Source organism: Gambusia affinis, linkage group LG24 (genome assembly GCF_019740435.1).
Source record: "Gambusia affinis linkage group LG24, SWU_Gaff_1.0, whole genome shotgun sequence".
NCBI classification, from domain to species: Eukaryota; Metazoa; Chordata; class Actinopteri; order Cyprinodontiformes; family Poeciliidae; genus Gambusia; species Gambusia affinis.
The window spans coordinates 4,605,272-4,617,603 of NC_057891.1; the positions used below are offsets into that span (position 1 = coordinate 4,605,272).

General features: G+C 35.9%; 1 pseudogene; it reads right to left on the reverse strand.

The window, feature by feature from the left end:
• Positions 1 to 1,551: 1,551 nt before the first annotated feature.
• LOC122827461 lies at positions 1,552 to 10,891 on the reverse strand (annotated as a pseudogene).
• Positions 10,892 to 12,332: the final 1,441 nt, after the last annotated feature.

Genomic DNA, 12,332 nt, shown 5'->3' on the forward strand with positions numbered 1-12,332 from the left:
TTTTATTTTGAAATCTTTATTTAAAATTATATTAGTAACAAACAGTCTAAAATAAGCAACGATAAGGAATCATTATGGAGATGTATTTATCTATCCTTACACCCTATATATCTCTAACAAAAGTCATAAAAAATAAAATAAAATCAATATTTTTGAGACAAATGTACATTACATTAAGAGCACATTTATCCATCCATTAATTTTTATGAATTATCCTCAAGTGGGGTCATGAAGGCTGCTGACCCTGGACAGATCCCCAGTCCATCGCTGATTAAGAAAACAGATATAAACAAATACATGCTGGTGCTGAAGTTCAAATATGTTGATATTGATTTTAAATAAGTTAAAATCTTAAAATAAATAAGTTAAAATCTAAAATATAATAGCCTTTGGCTTATTTAATAAGAACTAGATGGAAAAGAGGTTTGGTCTGTAAAACATTTAGTCGACAATTTTGGTCCAACTTAGTACGTCCATTCACGGTGCACTTTTGTTGTTTATTTGCCAAATATTTTTTCTTATTATTCTCATTGTGAATATAATTTACAAACAAACCAAAGGACTTTTGAACTTTTAACAAGTGCCATTCGGCAACTAGAATATACTTGGTTGCAGGTGACCTGGCTCAATTATTATCATTATTGACCATAATGTCTCCTATAAGGACTCCAGCTCAACTAGTAAACTGACTGGTGTCCCACTATTCCATTTAGAAATACCATATTAATTTTATCAATTGCAATAAATTCATAAACTGCACTCCAAAAACATGAATATCCAATTGTAGCAAAACCCAAAGTGATTAATTAAAACCTTAAATGTAGCTTCAACCTGGAAAGACTCGCACAGAAAGTAGGTTTTAGAAAGTTCATTTGACAATACTCTTCAACTTTCTGATCCCGGCAGTAGACACTGTGCTGGTAACCACCAGAGAGAATGATCTTTTTTCTACATGAAAACCTTTTTGAATAAAGTCTGTCTTCATCTCACCTGTTCAGCCAATCACCTGCTCAGGTGCCTCCCTCCCAGCCTAACGGCGCCGGTCTCAAGTCCTTCACCCTTCATAAAGTCCAGCTTGATGTGTGCAACTGCTCCTCACCTGAGCTTCCATCACCTCCACCCTGATTACACCTTCGCTTTGCTCGTTTAATCTTATGTTTGTATCTGAACAATATGTTTCTGCAACTTATTTTTTATTACATAAAACAAGTTGATTCTAACAGGTTTGTAAAGAAAATTTGTATTGATTCCAGTCATTGTTCAAAAATGTATAGGAAACATTGTATATTGCAAGTTATTAGCTTTGCTTGCATTTAAAATTTTCCAACAAGGTTTTCCAATTGTTAAACAACGCTGTTACAATATATTTACAACTACTTTATTGGTTCTACTGTCTCTCCAACAAATTACAGCCACAATGTAACTTTGTGGAAACGACACCATTTCTATGAAAACTAAATGATGTAAATCAACTGAGCTACAACAAAAGGAACTTTCAAAAATGTAAATAATATTGAAAGAACACATTATGAAAAAGGAGGACTGCACAAGTCAAAAGGTAAATATTCTTTATCAGAAACGATTTCAAATGGCATGTCACAAAAAAAACTAACAATATGTGACAGATTGTGGAAAGCAACTTATATTTTCTTTGAATTCAATGTTGGCACTCAGGGCAAAGTCCAGGTATGCCATCACAGTAGTAACGAGGGAACTCTCCTCGTCTTCCATTTCCAGTGAATCCCACACAGTCTTTATATTGCTGGTTGCAGGAAGAACATGTCACAACAGCAAAAGGAGTCCGGTTTTCTGCCTTGAATGTTTTTGAAAATTTGCCCCAGTTGATCTCACCTGTTAATGAAAAATCGATTTCATGTAGTAACAATCTAATCTCACATGTTTCAGGTGAAAAAAGTCAAAGGTCCTCACCGTCCAGCCAAGCAAAATGAGTCTTCTTCCGGAAAACAGGGTGAGACACAATGGCTTGAAAGGACTTGCATGTCAATGCCAAGGTGAGATAAGCTGTGTCTCCCTGTGCCAGTATCACCTCCTGGAGAACAGCATCAAGCACATGCAAAGGCATCTGAAAATAAAAAAACAAACAAAATAAAAAACAGGTGCATTGCAAGACTGTCATACAGGAAGAATGGATGATACATATGATTATGAATGAATCTGACCTGTAAGATTGGCGGTATCCTTTCTACCTGCATGGTGAAGAGCATTAAACAATAATTAATACTTTATATCTCTCAGTATCTTATCCTTTCATCTCTAATGATATAAAAAAAGTTGTCCAAATAATGAATTTTAATTAAAAAAAAATCATTTAGGGTTTTAGTCTCATTTGCACATAAAGATACACAAATCAAAATTACTAGTTATGTGTAAATTAAAAAAATGAACCTCAATTTGTGCCTCGGCTCCTTTGGCATAGGTGTGGTCATCAGCACACAGTCTGTAAAAATACAGATTTGTTCTAAGTGAAAGATGAATGCAAGTCCAAATAACATCAAAACTGCTTCAACCCTTTTAATTCTTCTATCCTAATTTTCTTTCAGACTTAAAAAATAAGCATAGAACAAAAGTACACTGTGAATGGACATAATACAAATTCTATGACTTAAAACAACAAAGTGATGAATTTTAGCTACAGCTTACCTCACATTTTGCCTCTCATCAACTTTTTTCCGCTTTCTCTCCTTTTGTTGTTCTTCTCTGGACCTTTTAAAAAGGACAAATTGAAGGTTTTCTTAAAAAACTGACAGATGTGTAACATGACGTGGTACAGTGCACCATTGTTCTTACCTCGCAGGAAAGTTTCTCAAGAGAGAGAGACACCACCATCTCTGTATTGTCATCATATCATCCTGTGGACATCACAGGTTCACCTTTAATGAAATCTCCAACAGAAAGCATCGACTCTCATCTGTTTCCTTACCTCGCCAAAATCAAATGATGCTCCCATCACAAAGTACAGTGCATACTGTTGAGAAAAATGGGATTATTACGTCTATACAAATCATACAAAGATATGGTGGGTGGAGGCGGATGTTACCATGACTACAAACATCCCGCAGTTGTTGGACAGTCCTTGTTTAGGCAATCCCTATGGTGTTTAAGAGAAAATTCAAGAAGGGGGAAGAAAATTAATGTGTCATTATTATAACAATTAAATTGAGGTAAAGGACAACAGCCTTACCCACAGTACTGATTATAAACATTTAAAGCAGGAATGGTTGGAAATAAGCAGCCTTGAAGTTCTATAGAACCACAAGTGTTCCATCAGAACATCTCACCTTAACATCATTGCCAACAAATTCTGTCCATGGTTCAGATGACATCTGATGACAGACTTCTCTGGTGATATGAATTGTTTTAAAATTATAAAGGGCATATTTCACAACATAAAAATTATAAACATGTATGAGAATGAAAGACAGATGTGAGACAGAACGGTCTCTTGGTGGTCCAGCTTTAACCCATGTCTTGTTTAAAAAGAAACAAGAGTGCTTAGAAAATGTTTGTCTCGGATTTCAGCCATTAAAATGTTTTTCACAAATTCAATTTGGATATTTATTGTTATATAAATATGAAGATTAATGCTGAACCTTTGCCTCCGTGGAACAACGTAATAACATACTGAACACATGCCATTTTCAAACTTATTCCTATAAAACCTTAATGTTTTGATGTGGTTTTCATCTGTGAAGCCACTGATAGAATCAAGGAAGAAAATCTCCCTATGCTTAGGCTTCAGAATCTGAAAAAATATGTCACACTGATGGTGAACACTACCGTAGACTAATGAATGAATTAGACAAGTGTCAAGAAATGCAGTAAATATGAAGGTCAATTTCAAATAAGTATTGTACTAACGCATAGTGTCCAATGTCCAGGACACCACACAGGAATCAGAACCCAGTCCAGATCTTGTGCCTGCGGCTTCCAATTAAATCACAAAATTAATATATAGTGGTGAATCTGACATCCAAAGCTGAAAATAAATGTACCAAAAATATGTACTGGTAGGTGTAGAGCTGGGTCAAGGGAAAGAGGTGGAAACCAGGTGTGGACTACATGACTGTTCCCTGCAAAAACCTTGATGCCCTGGAGAAATAATACAAACAAAAGGAACAATGAAGAGGTTCAGAGGAAAGGGATACTTTTTTTGTCATCTATGTTTAATTCACATCCTAAGACATGCCTGATATTCTTTGTCATTTCCATATTAATGATATTTACTCATTACTCATATTTATATGACTCCAAACTTTAAAATATCATGAAACAAATGTAGATTCCATAAATTTACAGACCTTGTCGCTGCACATTCTTTCAACAGCTTTCAGACAGGAGTTCAGAATCTTTGAAGAATTGTAGAAATCATATTTTTACAACATAAAAAAACATTAACACTCATATGGCTTGAAATATATTTAAACTCACCTCCCCATTGATGTCTTGCGATAACCCAAGAGTGAACATATCTCTTCTAGTGAGGACCTGCCCATCAACACAAGCAACATTTTCACCTGGATCTCTGGTTTGGTCTAATACTTGAGTAAGCTTAGGAAAGAAAAATTGAAGATAAATACATTTGTGTTAACTTCATTTTTCACAATATTATGCATTCCTCAAGTATATGTACTGATATGTACAACTTATGTCTTTATACTGCTTGTTTGTGGAAATTTCACTTTTTACAACATGACTGATTTCTCCAATAGAAAACTATTGGGATTACTATTGTGCAGTGTGATTTGTTATAAACAAATATTGAAACACATGTCCATTTCTGGACTACTGACAATTAATACAAAAACCCCAGAAAGAAATATTAAAAAGACAAACACAAAGCAAAATTGATATACATATACATTGAGAAACATTTACCAAAGTCATTTCTGTAGTATTAGGCTGTTGACTCCAGGTGGATTTATTTGCTTCAGTTGTTTTTAAGCTTGCCAAAGAGTCAGCAGGAGGACATTGGTGAGTTTGAACAACGCTGGCTTCCAAGCTCTGCAAGCATGTTGCTGGTTTTTCTCACAGCCTTTATCAACAGAAACAATCCTACATTAATATATATATATATTTTAGAATTTCTTGTTTGGTTTTTGTGTTCTTCCGAAGGTTGAAATGGTGGAGGATGTTTCTTTGCAGAAAGATGTGTGTGGATGGGGTGAGCATATTGAGGAAGTAGTTGTTCTTCCTCATGCCTGCAAATAGTTGCTCTGCACACTGACTGTTTAATCTTCCTACAAGTTCCGGAACAATCTCAATCCGCCGCAAGACATCCTTGTCGTCCTTGCTATTGCCTTGGTGGAAAACATCACTGAGACAATAGTGCTCTACTGAGCCAGTAACAGGATGTCCTCCCTTGTCTTCAGGTTCTTTCCTGTGCTTCAACCATGGCAAGTTTACAGCAAGGTTTTTCTCAGTAGCTTGTCTTATGTTTTCAGGTGTGGGGTCAACCAATCTACCTTTGTTGATGGTAAATGGTGTATCCTCTGGGCACCTATTCCTTAGATGACTTACAAATCCCCTGGGGTAGTCATACACTGCAATATTTGGAAAAAACTTCCAGGATAAAAGAAGGTCTGCAAAGTCTCTGGGGCTCTCCGCTCTCAGGTTAAACGTTACAGAATAAATAACGCCACAGGGACAAGTGATTACAGCCCATCCACCTGAAACAACAAATCACATCCTTACATGTAAAGCATATTAACTTATGTGGCTCATTGTTGTTGTGTACTTAATTAAACTTCACAAAAGCATTGGCATTACTATGACAATGTGTTCTATTTTCAAAATAGCAGATAAACAAGGGATGGCTGTTTTTGGTCATTTAAATTTTTCTTAGCTCATACAGTTACAGTACTTTGGTATGGGTCAAATGACAACAAATTTAAAGTTTTCTGTTATAAGTTGCTGTCACACACTTACCAGAGGCGCCCCACACTTTATCAAAAACCTTGTTATATGTGACTCTAGAAGCCATTTTGTCCCGCAGACGGAGCACAAGATCCATCTTAGAACCTCTGCTGTCAATTCCACATTGACTGCAGAGTTTCCTGATCTCAGGCAGCTTTAAAACAACACAAAATGTGAGTTATTTGTAATATTATTTAACCCTCCTGAAAGACCAACACAATCAGGAAATTCAATAAATAAATAAATATGAGAATACCTTGAGATTGAGAACCTCATCTACAAGCCGCTCTTCTGTGAGAATCTGCTCTGCATCACTGTTAGAATCAGGCAAGTGGACTTTTTCACTCTCTGTGTTTATCAAAATGTCAGATCGTCTCGTCTGTGGTCCAATCCAGGGGGACCAGTTGTGATAAGTAGGTTTTACAACAAAAGGATTCCTGCAGCCAGCTGAGAAATGCAATGGAGACAAGTAAATACAATTTTTGAGGCACACTAATGCATTTAATAACTTGGTGCACAAAATGTTTTCAATTTCTCTGTTCAATAGACACCAGACTTACGTGGATAAAGTCCACGGCTAATCACTTCCATAGTAACTGCTTCCCAAAAAGAGCGTGCATTCACTTCACCATTATAGTGTTGAGGTGGGTTTGGTATTTCACTAACTTTAAAAATAAAACAAAAAACACAGGATTCCATTTTGTTTATTATGTTCATTTCAGATGAGTCTAGCATTTAGAATAACAGTATTTTCATACTTGCAGGTTTCAAATCTAAAAACCTACCTGGCATGCTGAAAACACCTTTCTTATGGAGATCCATGACAACAACTGCAGGATGATACCCACATGAAATGCATGCGTATTGGTAGTCATGGTCACTTAGACCTTCAAATGACAGATATGCCTGCAGGATCCGATCCTTGTTAGGAAAGGTCTCTCCTTCTGTGTGTTCTATCATTTCGATTATGCGACTTACAGCAGTGTGAGTCTACGGAAAGAATTAGGACACATTTACAAAATCACAGTAATGAAGATGAAAAGTTCACAAATGTGTCTTTTACCATTTGTTGTAATGTGTAAAAATAATATTCATATTCTAAACAAGTATTAAAAACTACAACTAACCTGCAATGCATTCCTCAGTACCATACACAATTTTACGGACAGCAGCAGGTGATCAATGAAGTTGTGGATGCCGTCTTCCCAGTCTTGATATCGGTAAACCATGGAACAGTTGGGGCAAGTCTTCCTGTATGTTGATATACCTACGAGAATATTAAAAAGATTATTAAGATCTTACGTCGACATGACGGAATAAAAATAGGATAAAAAAAAAAAAAAGTCTTATGGAAATAAAAATAAATCAGTACACTTGTAATCAGAGCAGAGTAAATTACAAACCTTTGACTACTCCTGTCATAGTCAATATGTTGGCAGTGGAAGATACCAGCTGAGGGTCACCAAGCCTGGCGTGCTGTCCACATTCTGTGCATTCAGTCTCTGATGGGATCAGATGTTTGGGGAACCCATTGAGAGCCTTGGCATCTCTACTGCTGGTGACAAGACTGTCAGGAAGATCAGCAGGTATTTTCTTCTGGTTAATCAAATACTTGATTATCCTCTCTGCTGCTTCATCAGTGATGGAACGACTTTCCTCCTGACATTCTGATGCTGTTGTCCCACACATAACATCCTCCTCTGAAATCACTGCCTCTTTGAACATGTCTGGCATTTTTTCAAAGAGATGCCACTTTGCTGTAGCCTTGTGCGTACAGGACCTTTTGCCCTCTGTACATGCACAATGCCAGGTATTTTTTCCTTTGTCATAAGTGACAATCACCCTTCCAAGTCTGCTGAAAAACGACGTTTTAGGTTCAAAGACAGACACGTGAAATATTGTGTCTGTCCCACTGCCAAAAAGAAGAACTGAAAACGGCGAATTATTTGAAAACGCCTCCTGCTGATTTTTTAAAAGTTCTGCTTTTCTTTGAAGACTGAACCATAAGTTCTCAACCAGGATGTTGAGGGTAGTTTCCGACAAAGGTTCTTCTGACTCTGTGGCGCGTGGACAAAAGCGTAAAGATTGAATGTGTTCACACTCAAAAGGCAAAATCCCACTTCGCTTGGCAAACTGTGCATTCACATTACACCTGTCAAGCTCACATTCTGACCTGTGAAATTGTGACCAGGTGTTTTTTATTACATGTATAGGTCTTGATGGACCATAAAAGGATTTCTTAACAGCAAAAACACCTTTTTTGGCATCCACACACTGACTCCTTAAATGATGATTTTGTGAAATGAGGTCCACATTTTCCTGGTGGTTTCTTTTCAAATGAATACGGAGATTCTTTTTTCTCAGGCGCAGATTGCACATTTCACATGTAACCATGTCTTCTGAGCGGACAGGTGCCTGTACTGCCTGGATGTTAGAGGCTGTTGGTTGGACAGGTGCCTGGGCTGATGCACAGCTGGACACCTTATGGAAAGTCATCGTGTGGTTAACCAAATGATTAACAAACCTGTCCCTTCTGTCAATAGTTGAAAAACAGTATGGGCAATGGAAGTGAGATGTGTCTCTACAAGGTAGGCCACATCTGAATATACGGAATTCTGCAGTAACAAAAAGAAATGAACAAAATTAAAAAACAACATCTACATACATTGCAGATATGTTTAAACAATATGTGGTTCATTCCCACTTTAAATAGAGCAAGGACACAACGTAATAGCTACTAAAATAAAAGAAAAAGGTTACTACACGTCTGGAGATATACAAATGATTGGTAGAAAAAAAGGCATGTTTGAATTAACCACTGTAGATTCTTTCACATTATTCTTAATTTTGAAGGATTTAACAATTAATTTTCTAAGTCACAATGGCTTCCAGAAACCAAATATATATTCTGCAAAACATTAATTGAAATTGTAAAAATGATATTGCTCAAACAGCCAAGGGCAGGTATTAACTAATTAGATTTACTCAATTACTCTGTAACTTATGACAAAATTAAAAAAATTAAATTAAAATTAGGGCTATTTTTCAATATCTTATACTCTTGAGTAAATTTTGTTGACATGTAACCTAATGCAAGTAACTTAACTGAATGAAGAACACATTTTAATCCAGAAAAAAATAAAACGCGATACACAGAAAAATGTTATATTTGGTGTTGTCTAACCTTAATTTGTTGACTTGTATTAATATTTTTCATTTTTGGTTTTAAAATACCTAACAGTGCACATAACTTTTTATGAGCACCGTTTTATTCATGTCTGCTGAAATAAATATTACATCGCACATTATGATCAGTAAAACCAGTAAAACATTAATAAAAGCCATTTCACCAAATACTTTCTTACTCTTACTTCTGTCATTTATTGCACAGTTACTTACTAAAAAATTATATTGAAGTACTGCTACTCGTCAGAGTATCACATCTGGGTACTACACCCACCTATGATGGCAGCTGTTAGTTTATAAAAAATATTACACTTTCCAGAAATTTAACATTGGTGTACAAAACATATTTAAAGAAAGATTAACCTTTAAAAAGAAAAGAAAAACACTAGAAAACTGGTAAGTATGTAAAACAATATTTTATATTTTTTTCAAGTGTAGTTTTACATACCGTTATGTTGAACCATAGCAGTTTGTGCTATGTGGTTCTGTACCTTGTACGACTCATCGGCACAGTATGAACAAAGGGGACAGTAATATTTCTTGTTTATGCAATACGGGAGAATCTTCTCTCCGTTCCGAATGTTACAAATGGACAGGTGGATCTGTATAATGAAAATAAAAAACAAAGTTTGAGCACAAAATACATTTCTCAATTAAAAATGTTATCTACTTTTCTATTTTTATCTAGTGGTACCCTGCAGGATAATAATTAGCTGTGCTACATGCTAAAATTAGCCTTCGCCTGTATGAATTACGAATTTCACTAGTTTACAGTTGTTAATTATATTTTCAACCTAATCTAGAAAAGCGTATTAATTTACTGTGAAAAAATTTTTAAGAAGGTAAAATTACCTTTTGTTGATTTTGTGGGTTTTGCATTATGGATCGGGTGCCGAACACCAGTGCAAAAACTTTTCAAACTTCTTTCTTTCTTCTTCCTTTCCTCTTAACCCCGCGTCTTTAAGGCATTTATACTAGTGATTATGAAAATAGCGCCCCCTTCATTTCCGGAATGCAATAGTCCCATTTCCAAATAAGGTATGGGACTGACGGAGAGGTCCGTCCCCGCCCCTTTCTGTTTGCTGCAGCGAGGTCCTTCTCGTTCACGCTGACAGATAAAACACTGACTTCATGTTAAAGTAGAAAGAAGATTTAAGAAATAAAACAGCAGAAACACGAAGAGAGCATCAAGGGCTTCATTAGCCTATCAGGAGCGGGAAACTAGCTAACTATTAACGCAGCCTTCTGCCCCCTAGTGGACTCAGTATGTAAATACAACCAGAGTAAAGCTAGAGAACTGATATGTGAATAGTACTTCCTTTGGATTCTTTCAAAGTAAAACAAAATTAACTCAATTCTCCCGCAATTACATTTTAGCTTGTTAGTTTATTATATTATCAGAAAGCATGAGTGTGTAATTTTCTTAGGATATGATATACATTATAAATTGGACTCTGAAGGAAAATTATCGTAAGTTTTCTGCTTTCCAGACAAAAAAAGAGAATAATTATGGAAATAACTTAGACACAAAGTGAACAACAATTACTTAGAAAGGAATATTTTCTATTACTCTAGATGGAAATTTAGCTGAAAAAACATTACATTTTATTCTGTAAAACTCCCAGAAATACACACTAAAATCCTTTATGCTAGTTTCATATTAAATCTATGAGTGATTATTAATTTCCTTTGTCCTTTATACTAGTTTAATAATAAATTGATGAGTGATTATCAGTGAACTGAAGGACAGTCGCTGCTATTCAGCATAAGAGTTTAAATCTGCAGCTGCTGATAATCAGTTTGTGGAAAAACAAGTTGCTGCTGCTGCTGCTGGAGTCTGTTAGCATCGCTAGCTCCGCTCAGAGTCTCTGCGAGCAAACAGATTATTTAACTTTTATTTTTATTTTTTGGACGAGACTCGCTCTCTACCTCTTTCTCGTGGTCACACACTGTAACTACACACTAAAATCCTTTATGCTAGTTTCATATTAAATCTCGGAGCAATTATTAATTTCATTTGCCCTTTATACGATATAAATGATGTAATTGGGCCCCGAAGCCAATTTATCATAATTATTCTGTTTTCCAGAAAACAAAATCATAAATATATATAGATGAGTTATCTGTATGTAAATATCACATCTATGTATTAAATCAGCTGCCAGTCCATTAGACAGACCATAGTAATATTAATATTTATAATGAGAAAGATATAAACGTGATCAACTTAACAGAAATCAGAAACCAGCTGCAGCTCTTCAAACTCACCTCTATATTCAGAGCGGGGAATTTCCGCCCTCTGGTGGCCAAAGTGGGAACTACAGCCATGAGAATTTTGTATTATTTACATTTAATATCCACTTAATGTGGAGTTTAGAGAAAAACTAACAGTCTTCCAGAGTCATATTGACAGTTTACTGACTCATATATTATCCTGATATTTTTTAATTCACTGTTTGGAGTTACATACAGTACAGACCAAAAGTTTGGACACACTTTCTAATTGAATTCAATTAGAAGTTCTGACAACATTTGGTCTGTACTGTATGTAATAAAAATTGTTTTAAATTATAAAATGTAGCTGCTGTGTTTAACTCCTACAAAATGATTTTTTCTGATCAGACTGAATAAAATCCTGCAGTGACTCTTTTTTAACGACAGTAATCTAAGCTGACTTGATCTGACTTCCTAAGAGTGAAATTAAAATAAGGCTAAACATCCGGTTGAACAATTTCCATTAATGATGTAAATAATGAATAAATCCAGAAAGATGTCAGGGTGACCGATGGAGAAAATCCTGATATGTGATGAAAATCGACTGTTTCATCTCATGTAGATCTGAACATATAAACTTATATCCAAGCATCATCATAGGTGGAGTCGTTCTTCCCGTCCGTATTAGCGCTAAATTTTCCTGCTGACCTGAACACATCTTCAGTAAAACCAGCCTCACTGAGGCCAATAGACCAGAGCTACGTTTCAGGGAAACTCTGAAGCTTCTTGGCTGGTTTTGGCTCTAAACTGAGACGCTCTCATATGAAGTGAAATGTTGCACATTATAGGTGCTGGAGATGACCTTTAACCCCTTTCTGTCCCAGGTTTTAGGTAGTGTTGAGGTGAAGAGCCAGACTCCTGATCTGCTAAGTGACGTGACGCTGGGTGGAAGTTCTTCATCCTGTTCCATCTCCATGTTGGAGACGTGAGGTTTTGCT